Source organism: Pinus tabuliformis, chromosome 4_2, assembly GCF_031772625.1.
Source record: "Pinus tabuliformis cultivar Carrire ecotype Pingquan chromosome 4_2, CPIR1, whole genome shotgun sequence".
NCBI lineage: Eukaryota > Viridiplantae > Streptophyta > Pinopsida > Pinales > Pinaceae > Pinus > Pinus tabuliformis.
Window position 1 is genome coordinate 1,151,938,365 of NC_142304.1, and position 14,561 is coordinate 1,151,952,925.

Genomic DNA, 14,561 nt, shown 5'->3' on the forward strand with positions numbered 1-14,561 from the left:
TGTTGCTACCGCTTCTTCTAGTTCACCATCATCACTTCAAAGCACCTTTTCCACTCCTCCATCCACTCCATTTATCTCAGCTGTTATCCCTGTGCTTCCAGTTGTCCCATTTATACATGTCAATATGGAAAACCAATATGCTCCTCTGCAGTTGCCTGCGAATCCAGGGGCTATGCCTCAAGATTATCAAGGCAAAATTACATATTTTGATGGTACTGGCTCCTATACAGCCCAACAACATACTAAGAAAATGATGGACTACTTTGAGAACTATGAAATTGATGATAATGATGTCAGGATGAAAATTTTTGTCCAAAGTTTAACCGGTGATGTAAGGACTTGGTTTAGGGCACTTGCTGCAAACACAATTGCGGATCTGGATGCCCTTTACCAAACCTTTTTGAACTGATGGGAAAAGAAGAAGGACCCTCTACACATCCTAACAGAATATGAAAACTTAAAAAGAGGTCCACAAGAAAGTGTTCAAGATTACTGTACTAGATTCAACAATGTATACAATTCTATCCCTCAGAATCTCAGACCTCCACCAGACTTGGCCTTAATCAAATTCCCTGATGGATTTGATTCCGACATGGAATATCAGCTAAGGGAAAGAGCTCCTCCAAGCCTAGAAGACATGCAGAGCATAGTTGTTAGTGTAGAGGCCAATCTGATCTCTAAAAGAGCCCGAGCTAGAGCTGAAAGAAGGACTCCCTTCAAAGAAGAACCTTTGGCATTTGAGCAAAAACTAGATGCAATTTTCAAAGGAATGGATAGATTGGGTGATAGAGTAGAAACCATTGAAAGAAAATCCTCTTGGGAAGGTCAACCAAGTAACACCACTAGAGATCCAAACTTTAGAAAAAATCAAAATCCTAAGACCGGGAAGGTTGGCCCTGACTAGAATGTCAGACCTCCATTTCAAGAGAACTATGCCGAAGCTTCAACCTCTAGTGAGCCGAAAGAGGAAACTCAAATCAACCTAATGGGTTAAACAGTGAACAACAAATCTTTTTAACACAAGATGACCAAGAAGCTCATAATTTCAACCAATTTCAAACCAAATCCGGAGAATCATTTGATTTCAGAGAAGGATATGATGCAGCTGTCTATGAGGTTCACAAACAATAAAAACTGAGAAGCAGAACGGTAGATGTGCCTGAACCTAGCAAGATGAAAGATACCAAGCAGCCTAAAAAAGCAAAGGATAAAACTTCCCTGATAGAACTCCCTGCTAAAACAGACCTCAACCCAAAAGAACCTACGGTTGAGGATATATCAGACTTACAGCCATCAAATAATCAACCATCCACCTCCTTTCCTCCAAAAAAGAATGTAAACAGCTCTCCTGAAGGCAACTTTAAAACATATTTAGTTCATAACAGCACTCCTGATGAAGAAAAAACCACTGAAAACATAGCAGAAAAGGAAAACCTTGTTGCCCGGAACACAAAAATACAAGTGGAAAAACCTTTCAACCTAGAAACAGAAATAGGCAATTTGAAAATAGCCATTCCACTGTCCGAATTGGCTAAACATGAGGTTTACAGAGAACAAATCAGCAGGTCACTTCAAATATCAGAGAATAGAGATGTAGTGAATGTCTTAGATGACCAACCAGAATTGATTTTCGGCCTTGAAGTAAATGGTAAAATAGTATATGTAGGTGTCCCTCCATTCTATGTAATCTTAAACATTCATGACAAAGTATTGCATAATGCAATGTTTGATTCGGGAGCTTCCCATAACCTAATTCCTAAGTCTAGGTGATGGAAAGATTAGACCTAGATATCACAAGGCCATACAAAGACTTGTTCTCATTCGATTCCAGCCAGGTCAGGTGTTTAGGCCTAATCAAATATTTGTGTGTGTTTCTAGTACAATACCCTGCCAAGACAATTTTAATGGATGTAGTGGTAGTTGATATCCCACCAAAGTATTGAATGCTTTTGTCCAGATCTTGGGGTGCAAAACTCCAAGGATCTTTATAGCTAGACATGTCCTATGCCACCATTTCAGTCTTTGGCCAGCCAAAGAGATTGTATCGGGAAACATTGATGAAATATGTGATCAGCAGTCAGGAGAAGCCCCAAAAATTTCCCATTTATTCCATGCGTTCGGATATGGATTCTTTCATACTGTACAATGCTGAAATATGTCCCAAAACTGATCACAAGTTTCTAGAATTAGCACAAGCAAGAAACATAAATGAAGAATCCACTGCTCAAGATCAAAAAATTGTTACAAAATCCAAATCTTCCCACTAAGACAGTTTCTAAAACTCCTCATCCTAGTGGTAATCAAGAAATCTTATGGTACTTAGAGTTTGATGGGTCAGTAAATAAACTAGGAGCAGGAGCAGGGATTTGGATACACAACATGCAAAATGATCATGCTCAAGGACATGCATATAGGCTGAATTTTAGATGTACAAACAATATGGCCGAATATGAGGCCCTGTTGCTAGGTCTCAAACTGATTAGAAGTCTAGGGGCAACTAGGATTTCAATTCTAGGAGACTCTGATTTGATTATCCAACAGATGAAGGGGAAATTTGTTACAAATGATCTCAGGCTAAGGGTTTATAAAGGGGCAGCAATTGAAATACTCAACACCTTCTTCGAATCTCAGCTAACCAAAATTCCAAGGAACCACAATTTACATGCTCACAGTTTGGCGACATTTTCCAGCACTTGTAAGCTGCCATTCAAGCCCAACCATCACTTTACTCCTGAAATTAAACACAAACCTGCTGATCCAGATAATGTCAAAAATTGGCAAGTGTTTGAAAATGACACACAAATCAATAATTTCTTGACTTTGAAAGAGGAATTTTCAAGCACAAACATAGACACAAGCACTATTTGTGATGAACATCAAATAGACAAAATTGAGAAGAATATATCAGATGAAGCAGAAAATCACATTTTTCATCCAACAATCTTTACTAGTGAAAGTTTACAAGAGCTGAAACAAATGGACCTTGATGAAATTGCTGAGGGAGAATCTGAGGTAATTGAGTTGAAGGATAATTTTTTCCCACAAGCTTGACTCCTTTGGAGGATATTTTTGATTCAAATGATATACCAAGAAAGCCAAAAATGCAGCCTTTAATTGCAGAAATTGAGGACTGTAATATAGGGACTACACAAAATCCTAAGATGGTAAAATTGTCCAAAGCCTTGCCTCCCGATCAAAAACTGAAATACATTGAGTTGTTTAAAGAATTTCAAGATGTCTTTGCATGGAGCTATGAGGACCTCATGTCCTATGACACTTCAGTGATCCAGCATACAATACCTTTAAAAGAAAATCAAAAGCCTTTTAAACAAAAACTCAAAAGGGTTAATCGAGTCCTCCTTCTTCTTATTGAAAAGGAAGTCAAAAGAATGTGCCAAGCTGGAATAATTGCACCTATTATATTTTCAGAATGGATTTCAAATCTAGTGCCCACTAGGAAGAAAACAGGAGAGATAAGACTGTGTGTTGACTTAATAAATCTAAATAAACTCTCTTTGAAAGATCACTACCCCTTACCCAAGATGGATCACATTTTACAAAGGGTAGTGGGAGCTTCTAGGATTTCACTGTTAGATGGATTTTCAGGATTTAATCACATCCTAGTTCACCCGGATGATCAAGATAAAACTGCCTTTACAACACCTTGGGGAACCTTCAAATATGTAAAAATGCCTTTTGGACTTAAAATGCAGGGGCCACATTTCAACGAGCAATGGACATAGCCTTTGCAAAGGAGATTCATGATTTTTTAGTCATATATCTTGATGATCTCACCGCTTTTCCCAAATTAGATCAAGAACATTTAGGACATCTCAGACAAGTGTTCCTAATTTGCAGAAAAAATGGCATATCATTGAACCCAAAGAAATCATTGTTTGGCCTAGAAGAAGGCAAACTCTTAGGTCACATAATCTCAAAAGATGGCATCAAAATTGACCCAGACAGAATACAAGCTATTCTCCAAGCGCCTCACCCAAGGAACATCAAAGAACTACAAGCCTTCCTAGGAAAGATCAATTTCCTAAGAAGATTCATACCCAACTTGGCTGAACTAATAAGACTATTGAATAACATGCTGAAGAAAGATTCCAAAGTCAAATGGACAATAGAAGCTAAACAAGCCTTTGAGGAAATCAAAATAGCTTTAACTAAAACACCGGTCCTCACAAGCCCGAAGTTTGATAGAGACTTCATAATCTTTTCCTTTGCATCTGAGCATACTATTGTTGCTGTCCTATTACAAAAAGATGATCAAGGATGTGAGAAGCCCATTTCTTTTTTCAGCAAAGCACTTAGAGATGCTCCACTCAAATATCAAATCATGGAAAAACAAGCTTATGCCCTTGTAAAAGCCATCAAGGATTTCAGAGTTTATATCTTGTACTCTCATGTGATAGCTTATGTCCCAAATGTCATGGTCAAAGACATTCTGACTCAAGAAGGAATTGAAGGAAAAAGAGGCAAATGGATAGCTAACATTTTGGAATATGACCTTGAAATTAAGCCAACAAAATTGATAAAAGAACAAGGATTGGCCAAATTGATGACTGAAACCAATTTTCAAGCCCTTGACATCAATGAACTGGATAACGAACAGGAGATGGCGACTCCACAGATCAATCAAGCCTTCTTACAATCACCTTGGTATGCTGATATAATTTATGTATTGTTAAACCTACAAGCTCCTCCAGGGTTATCCAGAACTAAAAAGAGATTCTTAAAAATGAAAGCTTTAAAGCTTTGTATTATAGACAATGTTTTATTTTGGAAAAATCATGAGGGGATTTTACTAAGCTGCTTAAAAAAGGATGAAACTGACAAAGTGCTGAAGGAATTTCATTCAGGGGACTGTGGTGGACATTTGTATTAGAAATCAACAGCTGATAAAATCTTAAGAGCTGGTTTTTATTGGCCCTCCTTGTTTGCTGATGTAAAGAAATTTGTAGTTTCTTGCCATAAATGTCAAATATTTGAAGGCAAGAGAAAACTGTTACCTTTACCCCTGAAACCCATTTCCACTGAGAGACCATTTCAACAATGGGGTTTAGATTTCATTGGGGATATTCACCCTCCCTCTTTTGGCTAGCATAAGTGGATTTTGACCGCCACAGATTACTTCACTAAGTGGATAGAGGCCATTCCTTGTAGGCAAGCCAATGACTCAGTCATCATGAAATTTTTACAAACCAATATCCTATCTAGATTTGGCTGTCCAGAAAAGATAATAACAGATAATGCTGCTGCCTTTAAATCCAAAAGAATGATCAATTTTTGTCATAAATACCATATTACCTTAGGCCATTCCACAACCTATTACCCTCAAGATAATGGTCTACCTGAATCAGCCAATAAGAGCTTGATCAACATCATAAAGAAAGTGTTGGAGGAAAACAAGAAAAATTGGCACAAAAAGCTTGTTAATGCACTTTGGGCAGACAGGTTGACCACAAAGAGATCTATTGGAACAAGCCCCTATGAGTTGGTTTATAGTATGGAGGTTGTATTCCCTTCATCCTTGGCAATCCCTGTGATAAAATTGCTGCAAGAAACACAGGTAGAACCCAATGACATTCAAAGAAGTATTAATCAAACAATTCATTTACAACAGACTAGAGAAGAAGTGTATCATAGAACTCATATCCTACAAGAGAAACTGAAGAATATTTTTGATAAAAGGACAAAAGCAGAAGATTTTTTCATAGGTGAAAAAGTGCTGAAATGGGATTCTAGAAGGGAAGATAAAGGAAAACATGGAAAATTTGATTTCCTATGGAAAGGACCTTTTGTTGTTCAGGCTATACAAGGAAACAACACTTACTTTTTGAGAAATTTGGATGGTACAGAAGCAGAGGATGGGCCAGTCAATGGGCGGATTCTCAAGCATTATTTTGATCCTCTTTGTTAACATATTAGGACCTTTTGTTGTTCAGGCTGTACAAGGAAACAACACTTACTTTTTGAGAAGTTTGGATGGTACAGAGGCAGAGGATGGGCCAGTCAATGGGCAGATGCTCAAGCATTATTTTGATCCTCTTTGTTAACATATTAGGACTGTATTTTGTACATAATAGTGTCTATTTTCAGCAGTTTATTACAACAATAAGATAGGGAATAAGATGCAGCAAATTTTGAGGAAGAAGGAAGGAATTGTGCCACCTTTTTATGTTATATTTTGAGTTTATCAGAAGAAGAGAAGAAGAAGGCTTGGAAGCTTAAAATCTGATGACAAACACTCAGACAAATTGTCAAAGATAGAGCTATAATTATGTTCAAATCAGCTCATGGGAAAACATATGTGTTACAGAGATACAATTTTGTTTGTCTTCAGCAAAAGGAAATTTCAGATTGCAGTGAGAGTTGAACATAAGGCCATATGACTTGCTGTTCTTAGCTTTTCACCTGGAAAAGCCATCCCCAAGTGGAGCCACTGTTAGGTTTCTATACCAATAGGTGTCATATTTCATGATTGACTGTGGAAATGCCAAATATGATCATCCTTTCCATGCTGCAAAGATTCCATATTTTCAAAAAACCAAAAAATTAAAAAAAATGTAAAGAGGGTATGCTCTAAAAGAACAATCAAAGGGAAAAAAGAATGAATTGGTTGAGAAAGAAAGAAAATGGACTCCAAAGAAAAGACCAAGAAAGTGTGCTAGTCAAAATGCCACTACTGTCCTATTTTTTGCAAAGAAATTCAAATATGCAATAAGTGACTTCTGTTACACTTGATGGATGCCCAAACAGCTCAATCTTGGCAAGTCCATGGTTAAATTTCTTGTTTTAGCATTAGAGAATAAGGTCTGTTCAAACAGTTTAAGCTTGGCAGATCAATAGTTAGGTAGAGAAGCAAGGGTGCTCAACAGCTAAATCTGAGCCCCTAGAAGAGATAAGGGCAGACTTAGATAGGAGGTCAGCTAAAAGAAAAGAAGAGAATCGGGGTTTGCTAGTTCAAATTCACCCAAACAAAATGAAGAAAAAATGTTAGGTGTAACAGAATGGGTAGGTAATTTTGGTGTTGCAGAAGCAGGTGTATGAATAATATTGTCTTTCAAAGATGATTCATCTCAAGGGTATCATAACTACCTTGGCAAAATATGGTGACAAATCAGATGTTGCATGTCTAACTTCCCCTCATTCCTCTCACAGCAATTACTCACTAACCTCCCCTAAAGAGATTGAGATCTGCTCAATACTCTCAAATACCCTCCATCTTCATGTAAAGATTTAAGTAAAATGATATTTTGCTTAAAGAATAAAGCCACATTTCTTGTGTAAAACATTTATCTTCTCTTAAGCCTAAGTTATCCAACTTTGCTGCTTAAAAACCCTCTCATTTCCCTAAGCCTAAGTTCTTAACTCTACAACTTAGCACTTCCTCTCAAAACCCATATTAATTCCTAACATATATTATATAAATCCCTAAACTAAACTCCTCCCCCTATTATATAAAATAACATAAAAGTCCCTAAAAATCTAAATATCCCAACCCCCGGCTTAATATAGCCATATACTAAGGTTTACGGGGATTATTGGTTCAACTGGAACCATATAACAACCCGTCGCGCTTAAAAAATATTGGATTTATTTAACACCTGGTTAAATAAATAACCGCGCCTGCAAAAACCCAATAACCAAAGGTTATAACCCAAAAACATTACAAAACCTTGAATATTATATGGGCGGGACCCGCGCCATACCTCCCTGCCAGCTCCTCGTCCCGTCAACCGTCGGATCCGATCCCGCAGATCGGACAACTTGTGTCCATATCAGAACCCCTCCGATGTCCGAAAGATAGTGCCCGATGAAAAGCAGTATTTCCGCCGTACTGCGGGATGCGTGTCGTTCACCTGCTACCATCACATCCCCTCCACCCGAAACCACCTTTGTTCAAAAGCGGTGCGGGGAAAACCATAAACCGCCCTCACTCCCTGCCACTGACATCATCGCCCACATCAGTGCCCACGTCAGCTGTCGCCTCACCTCTGTGTCATCCGCCCTATCCACCACGTCAGTGCCAAGTCACCTCCCGTACCCCCCGCTACCCGACAAAGATGACGTCATGCTGACGTCACCCGACCAAAGCGCGCCAAAAACCCGCCAAAATCAAATTTTTTGTTAAAAAGTCGTTAAACGTCGTTTTTTGTCCATTTCTCTTTGTTTTTCTGCGCAAGCTCTGCATGGTTATTTACGTTCAAAACGCCATTTTCGCTGCACAGTCCACCACCCAGGGAAATTGACTCCACAACATGGCCCCTCGGCTCGGTATTCTACCTGCATTTCACACCAGGCGTCCATTAAACAGGTATTTACCCCAAATTCTTCTCATAAACCCTGTCTTTCCAAATTTTTCTATAAAAATTGCCCGCAAAACCAAATTTCGAATTAAAATCATAGTGCTGCCTTCAAAGCTCTGCATTATAGTCACCACTTTACTCATTCTTTCCAAAGAAAACCTGCGAACTGTGTTTCCCTCCGCAAATTTTCCCATCGAGCTGAAATTAAGCTTATTTCCGCCTGCAATTTCCACAGCAAAGCCCACAAACTATCATTTTACCATACTGTTGCTGCAAAAGACCTAACTGCAAGTTGAAAGAGTCATAAAATTATTTGAAAAATGGAGGCTCCAGTGGCCCTGAATGTTGCCCCCTTGAATGCACCACATAAGGAATTGGAATGGATGCCCCTTGCTGACAGGGATTTCCAAATTAAGGATATGATGGGTGACAAGCCTCACCTGCAAGCCTTCTGTGAGATCAGGAACAACTACAGGAACAAAGCTGATGTATTTGGAATCTGGGAGTCTAATATGCCCATGTATTACCTCCCTTCAGTGAATGTATTCCTTGACCTCATTCACCAATGTCATGCCAATTATGAGCCCACTCAAAGAGCAGTTATGGCTCCATCTGGGACTGTCCTCTTCTATATTACTCCTCAATCCATAAATGAGATGCTGCACTTTAAGCCAACTCAGCCTCTGGCCCCTCTCTCCATGGGATTATTGCTTGACCAAGGTGCCAAACTGCCCAGTTCAGAGATAACCAGAATTGCTCAGTTATTCATGAAACCAAATTGCTAGCCCCAGCAGCCTCCTCCTTATCTGCATTCTTGGTTCAATGAGGCAGGGAGATTCATTGTAGACATGATATCCTACATCTTAGGATTCAAAACTAGTGAGTATGTTGATGAGACTACCTTAGTTCTGATGTCCATTTTTGCTCTAGGACAGCCCCCTGCTGTCCAATATGATTATGCCACCTTCATAGCTAATAAAATCCATGAGCAATTCATGAGCTTGGATAGAGAGAGAGTGTTTAAATACACATCATACATATATCATTTGTTGTTGTACAATCAACCAGACAGTTTTCAAATCTCCCTCAAAAAATTGGATTGCAGAGGAGAGCCTAGATCAGTAATCTTCTGGACCTCAGTTTTCCACTGTGTTAATGATTCCCCTTATTCTTACTGTGAATTCATTGACTTGTTCATACATCCAGCCTCCTCTTTACTGATGACAAGTCCTCCAGATAGACTTTCTAGTGAAATGCAGAGAATTTTACAGCTCTCTAAAAGTTACAGCATAGGTGACTGGTACTTTTACCAGAATCACACTGAAATAAGAATATATGGCTCTGAACTATGCCCCTACAAGCTACCCAAATTTGTGCCCATGAGGTTGTTTGCACTAGAGTACTTCAGGCAATTTATCCATGCAGACATGATCCACTTTTGCAATGTTAAGAAAAAGGCACAGCTCAAAATAAGAAATCAATTGGGCCGCCTGGGAGGAGGCAGATAAGATTCTAGGGGAGCAACTTCTGCTGAAACAAAGCTTTTATTGGGCACCATATGACCCTGGTCATTTTATAAGTTATAGAAAAGTTAAAAACAACCTGGCACCATACGTTCATTGCAAGATCCCTGAAATTCAACAGTATGCTAACCAACAAGAATGGTTAGAGGGAACATTAGTTGAAGAGATTACTGAAGAAGAAAAACTGGGAAAAGCTATGAAAGGGCTTGAAAAAACGCTTGAACTGGACTCTTTTGGATAGGTATCCTTCAAGCTGCCCCAACACATAGGAGGTGACACATCTTTTGCCGGGGCTTCTCAAAAACCATTACAAAATGCCAGCACAGCATCAACTAAAGGCAAGGAGGTAATAGGTAGGGAACAAAAAACAATGGCAGATTAGCCAAATACATCAAAGGAACAAAGCCAAGGGCAAGGTCCTTCAACACAAACAAAGGTACCTGAAATCCTGTGTTACAAACTCTTCTCAATGAGGAAAGAGCTAAGAAAAGAGACAGGTAGGAAGACACACCTATAAGTGGATCAACAAAACAACAAGGGGAAAAGAGGCAAAGGTTAAATCCTTACTCTGAAGAGGAACTCTCGGAAGAGACAACAGGCAACCTGAGAGGTGAGGGAAGAACTGAACAACAAATTCCTCCAATTTTGGAAACATCAAATAGCTCATATCAACAAGAGCTAGAGAGGCAGCATGGTGTGGAGGTTACATCCACCAGGCCATAGAGCAAACATCAGAGCAAGAAAGGCTCAAATATCAAGAAATCATTTACTGAAATAAAGGCTAGAAATGAGCCAATAAGGATCCAACTTTATAATCAATTGCTGAGAATGGCTCCCACCAATCAACAAAGGTTCATGGCAGCATACGATATACAAGAAGGAAAAATGACCCTTAGTCACTTCAAGCCCACAATGCACCAACCACAGTCAGCTGCTGATTATATCAGGACCAATCTGGAAGTTCTCTCTAAAGACATCCTCCCAATGGACTAGATTGAATTACATAAACAAAGGGGAGAAATGGTGTACTCCACCCTGGCAGACAAAGCATTATTAGCTCACAAATTGTAGAATTCATTACATAATACTTCTGCCCAACTGAAATTGCAAAAAGCTTTTTCTTTGGCTAAGGATAACAGAATTAAATCCTTAGAAGAAATTATCATAGAGCTGATACATGATCCCAAGGATCCCAAAGGCATCCAAGCATTAATAAGAAAGAAGGAGGAAGACATTGCAGCTCTCAAAAAGAAATTAAAGCTGGCCATTATAATACATCCACAAATCACAAAAGTTGCACAACGGAAAGAAGAGGATGACATGATGGGTTTACTGATGATTGGCAGAAACAAAGAAGGCATTGGAGGAGTCACTACAAGGAAAACAGGGAGAGTTGGCCTCTCAGCCATCTCAAACAGCTCCAATTGTTACAACTACTCCTTCTACAGTCACAACAGCAGTCCCTCCTACTAATCCGGCATCAACAGCACCAAGCACTACATCAACAACAACAGCAACAACAACAGTACCAAATACCAGCATTAGCATGGAAAATATGATGAAGGAAATAAAAGAATTAGAACTCCAAATGGCAGAACTGAAGGAAGCCAATGAAAAACTGGCCAAGTTATAGGTAAGCTATGATAAATCCAAAATAATTGTGGCTGAAAAAACAAGAGAGGTAAAGGCCTTGGAAAATAAGGTAAAATCCTTGGAGAAAGATCTTACTCTTCATAAACCTATATCAGAAATCAAAACAATTTTGTGTACTAAAATTGGCCAGTCCATCACTGATCAATGGAGATCAATTCAGACAATCCATGATCAAATTGAATTGATAGAAATAGCCTGAGTGGAGATTCAAAAGGCTAGAGCATTATTGAGAAACATGCCCGAACAGGCCAATAGACTAATTCATTTTTTGAATGCTCATACCAGAGAAAAACTAGCAGCTCTAGGTATCGGGGACAGAACAGGTACCATTTTGACAGTTAAAAAGGTGTTGACTATGAAGAATTTTATACAAAATCTGGAGAGAAAGTGTCAAGAAATGCAGATAGAAATAAATGCTTTTACGGAAAAGTTTACAGCCATGCAACAAAAGGGTTTACCTAGTTTGTTAACCAGCAATCAGAGGGTGTTTACACATGAACAATATGCTCACAGGGTGAATACATATGTTACCAACTAGATAACAACATCATCAAGCACTACAGAGGACATAGTTCCTCCCTTTCGACAAAGCTTATATGACAAGTTGGAAAATCTGTTCTATATTGAGCATGAAATAACACATCTTTTTGAAGTCCAGCCCAATTTCTACAGGTATACTGAAGCTGATGAAATATTGATAAAACTACAAAGACACCAGTTGCCAACAGACCAATGATGGCAGAGCATGTTAGAGGTTTTACCAAGGTAGTTTTAATTCTCTTTTGATCATCTGCATAAAATAAAATTCAATGCACGTGCTACCTATCATAAAAATGAAAATAACAAAGGAATGAATTCACGCCAAAACGCATTAAAGCGGAATTAGGCATAGATGATAGGGTCGGGACAGCAACACAGGAACGCAAATAAAGAGACAGCTAGCAGCCGACTTGTTGAGTTAAAAAGTCAAATATATCAGACCACCTAAGGTAGCCAGTACAACGAAAGTTACTCCTACATTCATTGCACTTTGTTTTCAATGTCATTTACTGCCTTTGAAGAAGTAGATGGATAAATTTATTGCTTGATATTTTCTCTATGAGATATTTTGTAACTCTTTTTTGTATAAATACCTCCCCTAGAGATGTGTTGTTGGTTGGTGAATGTCATTCTGGACCTGCGCTGTAAATTTTGAGAACTCTTCTGAATAAATATTGTTGGAATGCTTTGATGATGAACTTTCTGGTTATGGACTTAATGGCAGAAGCCCATGTTGCAGAATTCTTGGATTATCACATGGATCAATAAGTTTTCTAACTCATGTTTTATATATCATCTAAGTATCATGTTCTAAATTGCAGGAAAAAAGAATAGCCCAGAATTTACTTTACTGTACTCTGTGTTCAATTCGTATCAATTTTTATGTTTTCTTCAGTACTAGCATAGGCAGGAATTCTTGATTGCTCTTGCCTCCCTAGTTCTTGCACTCTGAATATAATTAAGGAATTCTTAGCTGCTCCTTGGTAGTATTCACTCACTTTCCCTCTGTTAGAATAATGAAAGATTCTTAATTGCCTTTCATTCCCCGACTCCATTTCACCTTATTCCAGCTTGAAAATTGTTCCATGGTTAATCATCTTTCTCTGTAGTTCCTCCTTTTGCCAAAGAAATCATACCCAGAAATTTATATGCATTGACTCCATTAACCCAATGGTCTGAACTTCTCATACTTTGCAAACCTGTTCTATTGAATGTCACCATTCTAACATCAAACAACTATCTGCACTTCATAATTAGCCTAACATATAGCAAAACAAAGCCAAATCATAAAGAGAGAGCCCTCTCTGGCTGCAGATTGGCTAGAATCTGCATCTAAAAGACTGGTTAGTGGTTACCTCGGCCGTATTCCCTTTTCTCAGATCTTTTGGGGAAAAACCTGAGTGATAACAGTTAACACCTCACTGACATTGGTTGCCCATGTTGCTTCATTGAGTAGGCTCGAGAGTCCTCTCTAGTCCCGCCATGACTTGTGCGTTGAAGACTCATTCCTCTTTACTTCTTCACTTCATTCTGCCCTTATACCCTAGAGGCTCCTTTGTGTTGAGTTGTACTACTGCATTGCATTTTGACCATTTGCACCTTTTGGCCTAGAGTCGGCTTCACTTGGACTCATGTTTAAGCCACTTTTTGACCATGTCTTCTACAAAAATCAAACTTGCAATCCCTTAGCTTCTGTGACTTGACACACCCTCAGAACCGTGGAATGAACATCCCGTTGAGTGTCCTTGACCAGCTTCGCCTCCCTGCATTAAGCATAGGAATGTTCCCATCCTAGGAACTAGATCATCTGTTTCACTAACACTCGTTCTTTCCATTGTACTATAGCATTCTTTTATTCTTTTTCCGGCTTAAAGAAAAAGACAAAAAAATTTATATATTCCAAAAAAGAGTGGGAACGAGACAATATTTCCATATATTGTTGGCAGCTAGAGTTAGTTGTGTCGCCTTTGAACAAAGCACTCAAAAGAAACTCTCTCCTCCATTTGGGCGGGATTTAGTTTGACTTAGGTATGCCTTAACCTTGTTATTGAGTCAGTTCTCCTCTGATTGGTTATCTCTTCCAATCATATGGAGAGTTTGTTCATGCTTCCTGCATGAAGAACTTATACAGAGTCATCATATGCTACCACATGGTCATCATTGAGTCATGCTTTTGTTCAAGGAAAGTAAGCCTGAGTCGGCCTCTTTGTGGTGTCTCTTGACTTATTTTTCAGTCAGCCATCCCTGTTTGTTAGTGTCTTTTCTATCATCACATCAGTTAAATTGGTCCTTTAATCGTGCCAGTTTGAGAAGGTCTCCATTGACTTCTTGTTGGAAAGTCTTATCCTTATCGACGATGACATCTTGCTCTGAGGACAGGCCTAGAGCCGCACCCTGACCCTATTTTCATTATTGATATGTCACCTTGTGCTCAGCGTCGATCAGTATCATGGGTCTTTAACTGAGTGGTTTCCCTTGTGTTCGACATCAGCTTTCATTATCACACATTGGGATTCATGTAGTGCCTTGG